At 53.6% G+C, this 16842-nt stretch overlaps 1 long non-coding RNA gene across 2 annotated transcripts in view; it reads right to left on the bottom strand.

The window, feature by feature from the left end:
- Positions 1-1052: 1052 nt before the first annotated feature.
- The window catches only part of LOC116158303 (uncharacterized), a 43376-nt gene continuing 27586 nt past the window's right edge, over positions 1053-16842 (bottom strand). For both annotated transcript variants that reach the window (XR_004142626.2, XR_010384752.1), the window contains exons 2-3: positions 2542-3004; positions 1053-1778 (exon numbers count right to left, since the gene is read on the bottom strand). This is a non-coding gene — a long non-coding RNA (uncharacterized LOC116158303). The remainder of the gene's footprint in view (positions 1779-2541; positions 3005-16842) is intronic.

The raw sequence follows: 16842 nt of genomic DNA, 5'->3' as shown, positions 1-16842 counted from the left end.
CCCCAGTCCGGGAAGAGCCAGAACTCTAAGGGAAGGCACAGGGAGACAGACTCTAGTCTCTGCCAGGAAGAAGAGAATCCTCACTGTTAGGGCTACGTAGGGACTGAAGGGGCTGCCTGGGCAGGAGGCCGTGCAGGCAGGGGTGCAGGTCAACCTGCTCCGGGTGCTGGGAGCAAATTCCAGCCCAGGGTTGGGGTTTGGGCCCTTGACCCCTCCAGGAGATCAGGGTTTGTGGAGGGAACACAGCGGGCAGCAGAGCAAGGTGGGCAGGCTTGCAGACCTCAGAGCCCGGCCTCAGCATCCCTCCAGTCCTCTGTCATTGAATCTGGCTTCTCTGGGCCTCAGTTTCCCCATCTCTAATGGTTCCCACCTCACAGGGTCATGGCGAAGACTCGTGACCATGTGCAGGTGAGGAGCTGAGAGCAGGGCCCAGCACTGCTACTGGGGAGGGGCCCAGGCTGCAGGCTCTGTGTGTGAGAGCCTCCCCACCCGAGATGCTATGCCATGCTTCCTTGCACCCCCAGGCAGGATCCCCCACGAGGCGCCACCACCACACAGGGCAGTGACAGGGTGCTTAGTGCCTCCACCCTGGCCTGTCGCTGCCTGCCCGGCTGCACTGCTCGCGCCCCGGCTCCGCCCCGACCCCACGATGCATCCTTCCTCATCCTCACGACACAGAGCGCCTCTGGGAGGGCCAGGCTGCCCTCCCCACCCTCCAGCCCCAGAACTGGCACGACTTCCCGGACGGCAGCTGGGCAGGGCTCAGGAGCAGGGTAAGATCAAAGAGGCCCCAGTGAATCCCCAGAGACCCCCAGCCCCTCCCCAAGTCCCCGGGGCAGCCCGGCTCAAACCTGGCACAGGTGGGGGCTCCTGGGCTGCACCCGCCAGGAAACACCCTGTCTCTGCTCTCCAGGGGACCCCTTCCCAGTCGGGCTGGTCCCCGCCACCGGGCTGAGCAGGAGGGCAGCCTGCAGATATGAAGACTGTGGGATTTATGTGCATTTTTCGTGTTTTCACATGAATATACTTGTATATATTAACCCATTATTTTTCTCTCCTTGCCCGCCTCCACCTCCATCCGGTCGAGATACAAGGCACATGCATCTTAGCATCCAAGCCACAGACGCCTGTGGTTGGTAGAGCGCAGGCTAAGCATGCACGAGGTACTTGGTTCGACTCCCAGCACCTCTGTTTGAAAAAGGGGAAAAAAAGAGACAGAGAGAAACCAAGTCACAGACGTCAAAGGGCTTGTGGCTCTGCTGGAAGAGACCCAGTGACAGACACCACGCAGCTGCATTGGCTTAGGCGTAACTACCATTCTGTCACGCCTTTGCTCAGAAGGGAACACGTTACACACGTCTGGGGAACCTGGCAGGACGAACCACGGCTGAGCCTAACACCCTCCACCCCAGTCAGTCAGGGACCAACGTTCCCCAGGGTCCCACCCCATCGGGTTCGAGGAAGGCTTTCCTGGGAGCAGTATTCCTGTGGGACTGGCAGGCAGGTGGACGTGGCCCCGGCGTGGCCCGGGCCGACGTGGCGGCATCCGCAGACATCCGCACGAGCTCCCATGTCACTCTTGGGACCCCGTAGCTTCTCCGACCTCCCTGCTCTTCCCATGTGGAAATGTGTGTCCCAGCCAAGGTGGGAAAGTGCAGGAGGCTGCGGGGATGGTGGGGGGAGTCTTGGTTCGAACGGCACCAGCTCCTTCTCATCAGCGGGAAGCACCAGACAGATTCACACCGAAGGTCGGTCCAACCCAATCGCTGACCGGCATCCTTTTAAAACGTGAAATAAAACATAAACGATAAAAGACCTACGAACAGTCCCAAATGGGTAGGGGCGAAGGAGACATTTGAAAAACCCTGCTCTAAGGCAGCTGAGTATTCACTCAGAGTTCGAATAGTTCTTAAAAAATCAAGACACTTGAAAGTTGTAATGATTCTAAACTTTCTCCCCTCCCTTGAAATCCCCCCAAAATGCCCGAGGAGACGCGTGCCCCAGAGGGGCTGCCCAGAGCCCTTCCAGCAGGAGGCCGGCCCCGGTCCCCCTCTGAGCACCACCGCCACAGAGCCCCGGGGAGGCTGCGGTCCCCTCCAGGGCACTGGGCCCCCCGACAAGCCCTCTGGTCTGGCTCCCACCACCACCAGGGGCCTCCGGGCCTGCCCCGCGTCCCTCCAGCCTTTGCCCAGCTGCCCTCGGGCCCCACTCTGCCTCCCCCTCCCAGGGGAAGCGTCACTTCCTCCAGGAATCCTCTGCGCAACCCAGACAGAGGCCGCACTCACCTCTGGAATCCCCCAGCCCCTCTCTGACCGCCCCCTGCCCTTGCCTCACTTCGCTGGAATTCTCTGAGACCCCTCTCGAGGACAGGGACCATGCGGTGTCCACCTCTGTGTCCCCAGGCTCCTCTGGCTTCTGCCCTCAGCCCAGAAGACGTGAGGACCTCCTGCCCAAGCCAGCCAGCTCCTCCACTCCCACTGCCCCCCAGGGGGCCTCGGTGAAAGCGGCGGTCCCCCCAGGCTCCCCCACGGCACGGCTCACCCAGTTACGTGGTCCGGCTCTGGTGTGAGCCCGCCAAGGCGGCAGCTCCCCCAGCCTCTCCAGGAGCCCATCAGAACCTCTGGGCAGAGTGAGGGCCTCACAGGACAGATGGTCACAGGCAGAGGGGCAAAGTGAACAAGAGACAGTGCTTGGCCTCAAATCCCTGTTGTGCTCTGTCCCCCCCACCCCCATGACCGTGGACCCCAGCCCTCCTCCTCCTCCTCAGCCCACCCCAAGTGCAGAGGCTCAGGAACAAAGCCTCGGGCAACTCCAGACATAGCACGGGCACCTCGTCCACTCAACAGCCACCGCCATGTGTGCTGGGGTACAGCAGAAGGAACAGGCAGGACTCTGTCCCCTTCCTGGGGGCCCAGGTGGTACGCAGGCAGGCAGGCGGGTGAGTGCAGGGGAGAAAAGAGATCAGGGTGACAGTGCTACCTTGTGATTCCAAATTTTCTCACAGCTGCTTTGAAAAAAGTAAAAAGAAAGACAAAATTAATATTAATAATATATTTACATGGAAATAATCTAAATGTTCATTGACAGATGACTGGATAAAGAAGAGGTGGTGTGTGTGCACACACACACACACACAAGCACACAAGATGGAATATTACTCAGCCATAAAAAGAATTAAGTAATGCCATTTGCAGCAACATGGATGGACCTAGAGATGATTGTACTAAGTAAAGTAAGCCAGAAAGAGAAAGAAAAATATCACATGCTATCACTTATATGTGGAATCTAAAAACAATTACAAATTTTATTTACAAACCAAAGGACATAGAAAACAAACTATGGTTACCGAAAGGAAAAGGATGGAGGAGGGATAAATTAGGAGCTTGGGATTAACAGATACACACTACTACATATAAAACAGATAAATAGTGAGGACCTACAGTACAGCACAGGGAACTCTATTCAATTTCTTGTAATAACATATAATGGAAAAGAGTCTGAAAAAAATGAACACACGTATGTTTATGCATAACTGAATCGCTCTGCTGTACACCTGAAACTAACATTGTAAATCAACAACACTTCAATAAAAAATAAAATTAAAATTAATTAATTAATTAAATTAAAAAAGAAAACATATATATATTTAATTTAATCCAACAGATCCAAAATATTCTCACAGTAACATGTAATCACTACCAAAAAATTACTCATGAGATGTTTTACATTTTTTTTTAACGCTCAGTCTTGGAAATCAGGTGCATATTTGGCCTCGATTCTGACTCGCACATTTCAAGTGCCTGGTGGCCACTGTCTTAGAGCAGGACTAGAGGGTGCAGATCACACCAGGGTGGGCAGGGGAGGCCTCTTGGAGGAGGTGATTTCTGAGCAAGGACCCTGAGAAGAGGGAATGAGCCTCCCAGGCAGTGGGACGGTGCCTGGCATCGGGTGGGCATCCCCCCAAAGCCAGCGTTACCCACAGCTCTGGGCGTGTGAGTGTTCAGGTGAGACTCGCCCTCCCCAGATGCCAAAGGTCTGGGATCTTTGCTTCCCAAAGAAAGGCAGGGCGCCCTCCAGCCCCAGCCTCCCTCCCTCCCGACAGGGTCCGCATTCCTGGAATTGCTGCAGGTGATAAATGACTCCAAAGCCAGGCTGCCCTCAGGTGTTCTGACTTGGGCGCCGCCACTTCCTCTGATGGGTGGGTGGCTGGGTGAGTCCTCCTGCCAGGAAGCCCCTCCACTCCATCCTGGGCCCTGGGCTCTCCCCTGCCTCCGACCCGACCCTGTGGGGACAGCCCTGCCTCTGACGCTCAAGCCCTGGACGGTGGGCAAGGCCTCCTGCTCTCTGGTTTGGTCCAGCTCCCCACCCCGGTCCCCGGCACTTCTCTCCTCATTCATTCCACAGCGTGAGGGCCTGCTCTGGGCAGCCCTGCGGCAGGCCACGGGATACGGGAGTGGACAGGACAGGCGCCTGCCCCCGTGGAGCTGGCCCTCCGGGTTGCCAGGGTCACCTAGCGACCTCCATCCCTCGTTTTATGGGGTGCCCAGAGCCCCCAAGCCCTCTGACCAGGTTCCAGTAAAGACCCTCTTTCTCATCCACTTTGCAACTCAGGACAACAGATTCTCAGGGGCCCGCCTGCTTCGGAGGGTGTGACCCAGAGCAAACCCCACAGGAGGGGTTTAGAATGGATACAGGAGGACTTGCCCATCCCCTGGGGACAGACCCTGAACTCAGAAAGGGGATGACCTCCCGCTGCCTCCGGAAGGTGAAGGGAATGCTCTGAAACGATGCGTGACTGGAAAGAAGAGAAAAGGTCTGCTGGCCAGACCCCGCGCACACTACCCGTAGCTCTCTCCTGGGGGCGGGGGGGCTGCAGGTCCTAAGAGGCTTCTTTGCCTTTAGCGCTTCCATTTCCCAGACTTCCCACCGTGCTTACATGTCTGCTGCACACTCAAGGGTTTAAAACGAAAAAACAGAAATGTGACAAGACAATCCCGGTATTAACCCCGGGACCTCTTAGAGCCTCCTGCAGTCTGCGTCTCGCTGGCAGGACCGGAATCTCACAAGCCCAGGGAGGGCTGGGGGCAACTGGTCACTCTGACCCAGGAGCCAGGGCAGCCTGGAAGCGGGGCACTTTTCCCTTCTGGAAAGGGACAAAGGGGCTGAGCAGAGAGTGCCCTGTGGGGAAGACCAGGCTAGACAAGGAGCGGCTGGCAGGTGACTTGGGTGTTGGAGGCTGAGAAGGACATAGGGGTCAGGGGACCCAGGGACCTGCATCGGTCCTGCAGGCACTGGGGAGCCACTGATGGTGTGTGAGCAGGAGAGGGCTGTGGTTCGGGCAGCACGGGCATCTCCCAGGTTCCTCTTCCCTTCTGCCCTGTGACGTCTAGCCTGCACTTCACGGTGGCACACGGATACTGGGCCTTCTCTGAAGGGCTGCACGATCCTTGGTTAAAAGCAGTGGCCCCAGAGCCCAGCAGGTTCAGGTCCTCAGGCCGCACTTTCCAGCTGTGTGTGGCGCCCTCGGGACATGACCCAACCTCCCTGGACTCACCAGTTCTTCAGACCAGGATGGAGAACGGCCACAAAATACCAGCCTCCTGGATGGCATGCTGGAGGCGTTGGGTGAGTCAGAGCATGTAAAGCATCAAAAACGGGAGCTGGCCCACAGTAAGCGCTCCATAAATGACAAATGCTCATCACTGCTATGTCCCTGTTACCAGCATCCTCCCTGCTTCAGTCTCCCCGTCATCCACATCCCCTGCACCATTCCTGCCTCAGTCTCCCCACCATCCCCCTCACCTGCACCATCCCCCTCACCTGCACCATCCCCATCACCTGCACCATCCCCCTCACCTGCATCATCCCCCTCACCTGCATCATCCCCCTCACCTGCATCATCCCCATCACCTGCATCATCCCTGCCTCAGTCTCCCCACCATCCCCCTCACCTGCACCATCCCCCTCACCTGCACCATCCCCCTCACCTGTACCATCCCCCTCACCTGCATCATCCCCCTCACCTGCATCATCCCCCTCACCTGCATCATCCCCATCACCTGCATCATCCCTGCCTCAGTCTCCCCATCATCCCCCTCACCTGCATCATCCCCCTCACCTGCACCATCCCCGCCCAAATCTTCGAGAGTTTCTCAGAGGCAAAGGCTCGGAGTCTGTCAGCTGGCAGATGCCAACAACAGCTGTCCTGGGGCCCTGAGGACGTGGCATCCCCCAGCTCACTCCCTCTTGATCCCCTGGGCCTGCGCGAGCCGGGCCGGGCCTGTTGTGAACCAGCACCGGGAACCCCAGGTTCAGCCACTTCCCGTCACCTTTAATCTCTGACCACGTCGGAGGGCAGGGTGGGCACCGTTCGTTCTCACCCCCTTTTTACAGAAGGGGACACTGAGGCTCAGAGGGGGAGGGACCTGCTGTAGACCAGGCCCGCCTACTGCGCTGTCCTATCCCGGGGCCCCTGCAGGGCCCTATGCAGGCCTGGCACCCACCAGGCCCTTGTGATGCACCTTCCAAGGCAGAGGGGACCCAGCTGGAGAGGCAGCCATGTGTGAGGTGTGGAACGAAGGAGAAACACTTTGGTTTCCCAGAATGTTCTCGGGTCCCGGGGCTCCAGGTGGTGAGGGGTGGAGATGGGGGCACCTCTGGCCTTTCATGTGGAGCCCAAGGCCCCTCCCCCAGGCCTCAGTGGGGGGCCCCACCATCACTCACCTGGAGCCATAAATGAGCTGGTTCTGAGGCCCACCTGCTGCCTGGCAGGTACGCTGGGACCCACAACGGGGAGCAGTCCAAGAAGGAAGTATCACTCACCTCGAGCTGAACTAGGCCAGACTTTTGAGGCCCCATAAAAGCTCACAGACCTTCCCTCTGCCAAACCTCACCTGCCTGCAGGTTGGCCACCCCTTCCCCAGCCCAGCTGGGGTGTGAAGCTGGGAAGCCCACTGAATATCCATGAACCAGAGACTGGCCCTCTCTGGGCCTCAGTTTCCACTTCAGGAACGCGCAAGGGGAACATCCCAGGGTGCCGGAAGGAGAGGGCTCCAGTCTGGGGGCGTGGCACCAGGGGTCCACGATGGTGCCCGCCCGGGGCCTGGCGTGGCCCGGCGAGGCCTTCCCGACTGCGGGGAGGAGGCCGGCAGCCCGGCAGCCGGCAGCCGTCTCTGCGGTTCTGAGCTGGAGTCTGCCCCATAGCAGGCAGGCTGGCTGGGTGGTCCCGGGGAACCCGGCCCAGACGCCAGGCCCAGCCTTTCCCTGGGGCTGCGTGGACTCTGTCTGCTCCGCCGGTCCCTCAGGAGAGGTGGGAGCCCTGTGTACTGAGCACCAGCTGTGTGCAGTCTCCGACGTACGCACCCTCATGTTGCTACAACACAGAGGCTCAGAGAGGTTGGGCCCCAGCTCGGGGTCGCTGGCCTCAGAATGCTGTATCCCACCTGAGGTCCAGATCCCGGGAACCAGTTTCCAGCAGCTGGGGCCCTGCCTGGAGGGAACGCGAACACGGCTCTCCTTGCACTGTGCACCCAAGTGCCTGGGCTTCAGAAGTCGAATTTTCTAGAAAAACAGGTATGCAGTGGAATGGGGCCACAGCCTGCCCTGGCAGAGGGAAGCCTCCAGGTGCTAACTGCCCCAGTAAGGGACTACGGCGTGTAGTTCTTCTCTTCTTTCGTTCTTTTTCTCCTTTTCCTTTTTTTTTTTTTTTTTTTTTGTCTTCAAGGTAATTTGCGAACCCACGCTAATTTATTTTCCCCAGAGCAGCAAGGATGGCCACCTGTTTCACTCTCCAGCATCCCACCCCATCCCCCAAGCACACCTGAACGAAGAGGGGCCGATCTGAGAATCCTGGAGATGGCAGAGGGGATAACTCAGCTGGCAGAGGCCTGGGGGAGGAACGAGGTGGGACTGGCCCCTGGGAGGCTGCCCGTCCAAGATGCAGGGAGAGAAGCGGAGATTAGAGAAAGCAGGAGGGCTGGGAGCAGGCAGGCTTCCGCCTGCCCCACGAGTGGCAGGCCGCTCGGTCTGCCTTCGAGGAGAGTCACCTCCCGATCATTGCGACAACCACTGTGGCTGCGTCACCTCTGTGCTGTGCTCTGCACAGAGGAGAGGCCAGCCCAGACTCAGCCCTCAGCCTGAGCTAAGAACATTCAATCACTCACTCTCCAACAAAAACCATTATCTTCTGGTCTGAGCCTGCCAGTCCTTGAGTTAGGACTTGTGCAAGGCCCAGTCCATGGCAGGAGAGACTATCTGCCAACGGGAGGGAGTGGTGGGGCAGAAGGAAGCACAGAGGAGACACTGGAGCAGAAGCCTGGAGAAGCTTCACACAAGAGGTAACGTTTAATCTCAAGTTGGGCTTTGAGGGGTGAGTAGGAGTTTGCCAGAAAGAGCTGAGCAGATAGGGCATTAAGGCAGAGAGAGCAGCAAGTGCAAAAGCACAGAGCTAGACAGAGCTGGTAGTGACCAGGGGACCACGAGTAATTCCAGATGACTGGAGCAGAAGGTGGCCACTGAAGGTGGATGTGGCTGTCAACAGTAAGACGCTGGACTCACAGGGCCTCAAGCAGTGCTTCCCAACCTTCACCCCATCCCTCGAGGGTGTACAGAGGGGTGACAGCGTGGGTCGGCAGCTATGGGAAATACTGCTGAGGTCAGAAGCTACTGCGATGGGGGTTCCAGCCACTCAGCTCTACCTGCCTGAGGCCTGAGGGACGTCCTAACTCAACACATCTATAACCAGTCACACCCACTAATAAAAAGTATTATCTAAAACATTGGTGTTGACTGAACAAGAAGTTCCAGGGGTTGAGTGATGTCAGTGAGGTCACAAGTTTTTCTAATTCCCACTCTGCCACTCTCTGCCTGCCATGAGATCTCCCCTCATGGTCACGAGATGGCTGCCCCAGCTCCTGACAGCACATCACCTCAGGATAGCAGCTCAAGTAAAAAGTAAGGGAAGCTATAGCAAAAAGTCTTTCTCTATGCATACCTCTTTCTAGGAAAATTATCTGCAGAAGCCCCTGGCAGTTTTTCCCTTAAATACTACCAGCCAAAACAGAGTCACATGCCCACCCCTGAACCAATGCCCGGGCAAGGAGAACAGGACTGTCAGGATCAGCTAAGTCCAGTCAGAACTCATCCTCAGAATTAGTCACACAACTTTCCCCAAGAACAAAATTTTAAGAACAGGAAGGACAAAATTGTATTTGATCAACCCTTAACATTTTAAACATGTATTTAAGGAAACTTCTTTACTCTATGTTCTCTGACCCTGTTACATTTTTCTTTTCTGTTCTTAACTCTGTCATTTCATATTTCTGTGCTTTCCACATTGTCTGTTTCCCCACCAAAATGTCCGTCCTGTGAGATCACGAACCTCTGTGCTTGGGTTTTACTAATTGCCTGGCCTCTAGAGCATGGTCTGGCACGTAGCAGGTGCTCAGTTAAGTAGATATTGAATGAAGAAACCAACAAACTGGAGGGTAGGAGCAGGGACGGAGGTCAGAACAACCAGCGGTCCAAGTCAGCAAGGACCTGAACGTCCTGCGGAAGACGGACCCACGGAAGGTATGGGGAAGACTTCCTCTTGGCAGAAGGTCAGGGGAGGACTGGAGGAGCCAGAGGCCTGGAGACCAGCAGGCTTTGGTGCCATGACGTGGGCCAGAGCAGATCGGACCTGAACCAGGCCCCTGACAAACAGAGTGGCTTTCTGACAACTTGCCCTGTCCCAGTCTCTCAGATACTGACTCCAACCCTCCCTCCTCCCACAATGTCTGTCCTCAGAGCTCTATGTCCAAACCCTCCCCACCTGCAGGGCCCTGCTCAGGCACCCCCCTCCTCCAGGAAGCCCTCTCTGCTGCCTACAGACAGCACAGGGCTTGTGTGCACCTTAGATCTGAGCCCCAGTCTGTGCTCCCTTCCATCCCCTCCCAGGGCCTTCAGTGCACACGGCAGCAAGTGCTCTGGCAACATCTGAGCAAAGAAATCAGAAACCTAGAAAGATGCAAGCTTCTGGAGGGCAGAGGCTTTAGGAGGCCAAGGGATCTCAGGTGCAATGCAACGCCAACCCACAGAAGATACTGGAAGCACACGGCGCTAGACGGGCCTGCAGCCCAGCTTCCCGGAGTGGGAGGAAGAGTGGTGGTCACGAGGCCTGGCCGAGGACTACAGGGAAGTCCTGCCCGCCGAGTGCCTGCCATGCATCAACACTCCATCCCACCTCACATCCAAAAGCCCCGCTTAACAGAGGGCAACACCGAGGCTCAGGGAGCCCCGTACCCGAGGCTGGGCAGAGTCAACCCTCATCCTGCAGCTGCCAGACTCTTTTCTAAACCAGAATTTCTCAAAGGGAGTTTTCTCCCCCAGGGTCATGTGGACTTTTAAGGGGTGCTTACGATCGTCCTAGTAGCTGGGGGTGGAGCTACTCCCACTTAGCAGACAGGACCCCAGAAGCTGGACATCTCAACGCACAGGACTGTCCCACCAGGAAGAGCCGTCGGTACCCCTCTGTGATTTCCAGAGTCTAGAATCTCACTCTGTTTTGCACTTAAACACAAGGCAGTTTTATTATTTTTTGCAAGGTTTTTAATACCCATGAACTTGACAGGGGTAGGACCACTGTGTAAATCAAGGCAAGGCCATGTTTCCTCCCTCCCAGGACCTTCCCGCGAGTCATCACCTTCTCATAACATGACCTGCAGCTCCCAGTGCCGTGGCCACAGCTGTGTCAGCCTGCACCGGCTGCCGCTGTGGACGTGGCACAGTCCACGCACAGGGGTAAGTTATGTGTTAGCCCTTATTTAATAAGTGGCACGTTTTCCAGTTAAAAGTGTCTTATTTCTCTCAAATCTAAATGCACTCACTGTAAACAGGCACAACCATTCGACAACTTTATCCTCTCTTCCAAGCATTCATGTAATGACACACATTTATTTCATGACTAATGATTTTCTTCTTATTTCTCTTTAATGTTACAACTGGGGCATTATATTGATTTGTTTAGATTACAGGTTGCAAGTAGGTAGCATTGTCTATGAATTTGGTTTCAGGACGGAAGAGGGACTATTGCAATATACTTTATGGAAGCTGGACGGGGCCGCAGGTCTCAGCTCCAAGCCACGGGGCCTTGGTCCAGAAGAAGGCTCACTGGATATGCTTCACAGACCTTGCATTGCGGGCCCTCCACAAACACGTTCAGGGACTCCGCTGGATCAGGCCTTCTGTTGGTGAGGGAGGGGAGACACAGACGGTGAATCAGTCCCCAGCGTGTCTGTGGAACAGGCGGGGGGTGGGGGGCTGGGGACTGCAGGAGGTGCAGAGAGCCCCGAACACAAATCACAGCTCTGCCAACATCACTAGCATCTTCAAGGCTCCCTGGTCGTAATGAGGAGAGTCGCGCTCCTTCGGGACGAGAGGAGACACATAACTGGGCAGAGAAACGGAAGGGACAGGACAAGGGCTTGGAGGGCGTGACTTCCGCAAGGGACTGGACGAGGTCAAGGGCAGTGTGCGCGGCTCAGAAGGAAACTGCCTGAACTGAGCCGAGCTGATTATCAATAAAAAGAGATACAAGGCAGGAGGTGATAACACTTCCAACCTGGGACATGAAAAAGGTGAAGGAAAGCACTGCCCCTGACGCGGCTCGGCCACAGGGTGGCAGTGTCGGCACAGGACAGCTTGGTTGCTGCGCAGGCTGCGTGGATGGTGTAGGGGAAGCAGGTAACTCAGGGGTTTCCAGGAGGGTCCGGAGCCAGGCGGTTACACGTGTAAATTCATCAAAGGGCAAGGGTCTTGTGATTTCAGCACTGGCTGCACTGTATTTTACATTTGTGGAATAAAATCTTTAAAAAGTGCAATTGGAATTATGTGTGAATTTTGTAAATAAGTTCATTTCTTGCAGATACTAACTGATATACATAAAATAAACAACAAGTTTACACTGCACAGCACAGGGAACTATATTCAGTATCTTGTATATGGTGAAAAAGAATATGAAAATGAATATATACCTGTTCACGTATGACTGGAGCATTGTGCAGTGCACCAGGAGGTGACACAACATTGTAAACTGACTGTACTTCAATAAAAAATATGTATATACAAAAAAAGAGAAATCTATGTGAATTTGTATGTCACACTGGCTTGGAATGACTACTGTTTAGGACCCTTTCAGGTGCCAAACCCAAGCTCCTTATGTATAAAGGGGCTTTTTTTCTCCCTAATTGAAAAGGCAGAGAATAGCTCAGCCTTCGGGTGAGAGCAGGAGTCAGGCGACATCACCAGCACTGCCTTCTGTCACCTCCTCCGTGGGGTCTCCTGCTCTGTGCCGGCCCTGGGCTCAGGCAGGACCCCTGCTGGGGAGCAGGGAGGGATGTGGAAGGATCAACACTCCCTGCTTTCCACTTCAGGTCCTCGGGGGCGAGAGAGCTCCCAGAGCTGGGACTGAGTCTGCTTATTTCTGACCGGCCAGGTCTCGGCCATGGGATCCCCTGGGACCCAATCACTGTGGCTGGCACGGTGACACGCAGGCTGACATGGGCCCGTGTCGGAGCTGGGGCAGACCCACCAGAAACACAGGGCTAACCACTGGGGAGGACGGAATTCACAGGTGAAGACGGGCACTTAACAGAGACGGGGTCACGGGTACTGTAGAGGTCTGACCGCTGCTCAGGCACAAATGCACTTAATTTACCGCCACGTGCTTCACACTGTGGAGACGGCCCAAGGGGATGAGGGTGAGGAGGGCAATCCCAACCTAACGCTGACTGACGCCTCTCTGTGGGCCGGGCACCTCTCCAGCCATCCCCACGGTCCTTATCTCCACGGTAGGCGCTATCACGATCATCTCCGTTTTACCGAGAGGGGAGACCGAGGCACAGATACTGCAGGTAACTTTCCCGATATCCCCCAGCCACGCAAGGGTTCAAAGTCAACCTCCCCTCCACCAGGTCACGGGCCACTGCAAGTCTTTCCGGAAGCTTATCAGTAGCTGGGGTGACAAATCCCAGCACAGCTAGCTGACACGGGAGCAGAGGCGAGGGTCCAGGCGCGGAGCACGCAAAGAGCTGTCACCGTGAGGAGACGGCCCAGTTAAAAATGTGAGCAGGCTGTGAACAGACATTTCTCCAAAGCAGATGCTCAAAAGGGCAACAGCACACAGAAGATGCCCGACACCTCCTCAGCCACGAGGCCGCGTCAGTCACAGCCACACTGAGATTCCACTTCACAGCCGATGGGCCACTTCAGTCACAAAGACGGATGGTGAGCAGCGTTGGGGAGCGTGTGGAGAAACTGAAAACCTCACACACTGCCGGTGGGGATGCAAGACAGTGCAGCTGTGGTGGTCAGCAGTTTGGAGGGCTAAACATAAGTCATCACATGTCCCAGCAATTCCAGCACATACTCAAGAACACTGAAAACATTTTCACACAAAAGCTTGCACGTGGATGCTCACAACAGCACTAGTCACAGTAGTCAAATGGTGGAGACAACCCAGATGTCCGTCAGCTGATGGCTGGGTAAACATGACGTGGCCCATCCATGCAGTGGAATATTACTCAGCCAGAAAAAGGAATGAAGGACTGACACCTGCTACAGCAGGGATGAACCCTGAAAACATTATATGAAGGGAAAGGAACCAGACACCAAGGAACCACACACATTGTGACCTAACACTGCCTAAAGATTCCATTTATAAGAAATGTCCAGAACGGGTAAACGCCCAGAGACAGGGAGTAGGTGAGTGGTTGTGGGGGGCGGGGCATGGGGAGTGGCTGCCGAAGGGTTCGGGTTTCTCTGGGGCGATGATCTTCTGGAGGAGGTAGTTGTGCTGGGGGCAACCCCTGTGAATACACTAAACCCTGAATTGTACACTTTAAGATGATGGATTTTATTGCACGTTAATTATATATCAATTTAAATAAAGACTAAACAATAACCCCCCAATTATGTGGACCCAAGAAGAACCAGGACACCCTGAAGACGAGGGTCAAGGCCGTGCCTGCGCAGATACCAGGTGTGTTAAGAGCCCCAGTAACCAAGGCGGGGGTGCCCGGGCTCCCGTTTAGATCTGGTGCCAGCGCTACCGCACTAGCAGGAATGTTTTCCCCCCATGAAGGGCCGCCACAAAACTACCGCTGAGGACACGCCCCAGGCACCTGTGCGCTCTCGTTCCAGCGGCCCGCCAAGCAGTAAACCGCGCTGCCAGCGGCACGCCCGGCGCGGAAGGCAAGGCCGACGGGGGCTGGAGACAGCTGTTGTTCAAAGTGGGGTCCGTGGGTTTCCTGCCGGGGGAGGCTTAGGCCTTGCTGCGAAGGGGTGACAAGGGAAGTGGCACTACTTCGTCCGGAGTTCCAGCTCCTCTGAAGGTCATTCGAGAAGAGAGTAGCTTGCCCGGATTTCTTTAAGATGCAAAGACTTGGGGTGTTTATGTCTCTGGCATGTTGAAGGGCTAAAAGATTTAGAACGATTTTAAAATATTGGGGAAAAGACTGATTCACAGAGGTTGCTGGCCATTAGACAAGACATTTGGCTAAAAGGATGGACAGGAGTTTGTGAGGTCACAGCTACCTAAGGAACAATGTCACTGCCTTTCTACAAAGTATGTGGAAAATAACCTTTTAAGTCTGCATTTCCCACGTCCCGAATTCCCTCAGTCAAAATTCTGATGCGCTCTGGTGGCATCACAGAAATTCAGAGGCAATTTTTCAGTCCTGAAGGCCAGAATTTATTTCTATTTTTAAATGCTCAAGACACTTTAAAATGACCCAAAGACGGTCAGGTTTAATACAAGACCATCCTGAGGTTGTAGCTGTTGGTTCCTTTGTTGCTAAAGGCTCGATCTGATCCTGGTTAACTACACACCCGGATGACTCTTCTGGTTGGGTAGTGGTGGTCTCCTCTGACTCCCAGCATCTTTTACAAATGGCCATCAGCCCACGAGCAATGAACAATCCAATACCAGAAATAATCATGAAAGGTCTGCTGATTCCACCCGGACACCCTGTCTGCACTAGCCAGTGAACCGGCTCCTCTGATGATCAGTTTGGGTAGCTGAGATCACAGTAAGTCTCACCTGGTACTAAATGCAGCCCTTTCACTACAGGAACCAGAAAACACCCTTCGAGATTAGATGCCCAGGAGACGCCTTGTGCCCTCTGTGTGCACCAGCCTGGGGGAAGCCCGCGCGCCAAGCCCCTGGTCTTAGGCTGAGTTCTCAAGGGACTTCTCTCCGAGCATTTGATTTTAGAACAAGATTCCCAGGGCTAAGCAGTCTTCTGCACTTTTACTCCAATCCTACTAGCTTTGAAAGCACAAGGAAAATCTCAAATGAACAATCAAGATTACAAATGCAATGACTGCTTTGCATGAAACGTTTTAAAAATCACATAGAAAACCTTCAAACCGTTCTTCAATCTGCTTAGAGAGTGTTCTTATGATCCAAAGTCATATGTTCCAATTTTTCTTATTTTATCATTGACAGCTGCCATCATGGAACCTACAACAAGATGCCCTTTTATTTAATTAAAAATTATTTATAACACACCAGTAAGCACCAAAAACAAGTCTTCCAAGGCCAGACTTCTCAGCTGAGACTCAAGGCAATTAAAAACCTAAAAACTAGGAGTTCCCACATGTGTAGGTGGACAACTTTGCCAATGCTAAACGATGCCAAAGTCCATATGGCATTTGAGTATGACTCAAGCTGAGTATCTTTACAACCATCTCGAATATATCACCTAATATGCACAAGATTTAGTAAAGAGATAAAGGCCAGATAAAACACAGTTTTAAATGTCCACATTCTTGTCTGATCTTTTCTCCACCTGCCCTCCAAATATTACCGTGAATGCAAAAGGCATCAATTCTACCTTTCAGCAAATTTATTTTCATTGAATCCTTGTCAGAGGGGTTTTCAACTATGTTTTAATACTATGTGAACTGTAGAGCATTGCTGTCTTTTATCTCAAAGAAATTGAAGAAAACGATTTTAATGTGAAAAAATTTCAAAGGTGTTTGCTTTGAAGCACCTGATGGCTGAAAACTTCCCAAATCTAAAGAAGGAAACAAGTATTCAGGGACAGGAAGCACAGAGGGTCTCAAACAAGATGAACCCTACAGACCTACACCAAAACATATTATAATTAAAGTGGTAAAAGTTAAAGAGAAGATTTTAAAGGCATCAAGAGAAAAACAAAGAGTCAGTTACAAGGGAATCCCCATAAGGCGATCAGCTGATTTTTCCACAGAGACACTGCAGGCCAGAAGGGAGTGGCAAGATACATTCAAAGTCCTGAAAGAGAAAAACCTGCAACCCAGGATCCTGTCCCCGGCAAGACTATCCTTTAGAATAGAAGGAGAGATGAAGAATTTCTCAGACAAGCAAAAACTAAAAGAATTCACTTATACGGAAACTATCCTAAAAGGAATATTGAAAGGTATTTAGAGATAAACAGAAAAAAACATTTAGAGATAAATAGAAAAGAAGCAAGAATCTATAGAAAAAAGAATATTGCAGTTGGAAATGTGGTGGCAACGACAATACACAGCAAAAGAATAAACATGAAGATGTGAAAGAGGACGTCAAGATCGGAGCTGTTGGGGAGGGGAGCAAGAAAATGCAGATTCGCTTTCTTTAAGAACGTGTCTGAGCCTGTATGATGACAGTATAAAATAAACAGCAAGGTCCTACTGCACAGCTCAGGAAACCACAGTCAGCGGCTTGTAGTGACCTGCACTGAAAACGAATATGAGGTGGCAGGTATGGTTTGGTGGTAGAGTGTGTGCTTAGCATGCGTGGGGTTCCGGGTTCAGTCCCCAGTACCTCCATTTAAAAAAATA

The sequence above is a fragment of the Camelus dromedarius genome, chromosome 17, assembly GCF_036321535.1.
Source record: "Camelus dromedarius isolate mCamDro1 chromosome 17, mCamDro1.pat, whole genome shotgun sequence".
NCBI lineage: Eukaryota > Metazoa > Chordata > Mammalia > Artiodactyla > Camelidae > Camelus > Camelus dromedarius.
This window is presented reverse-complemented; position numbering and strand designations above follow the sequence as displayed.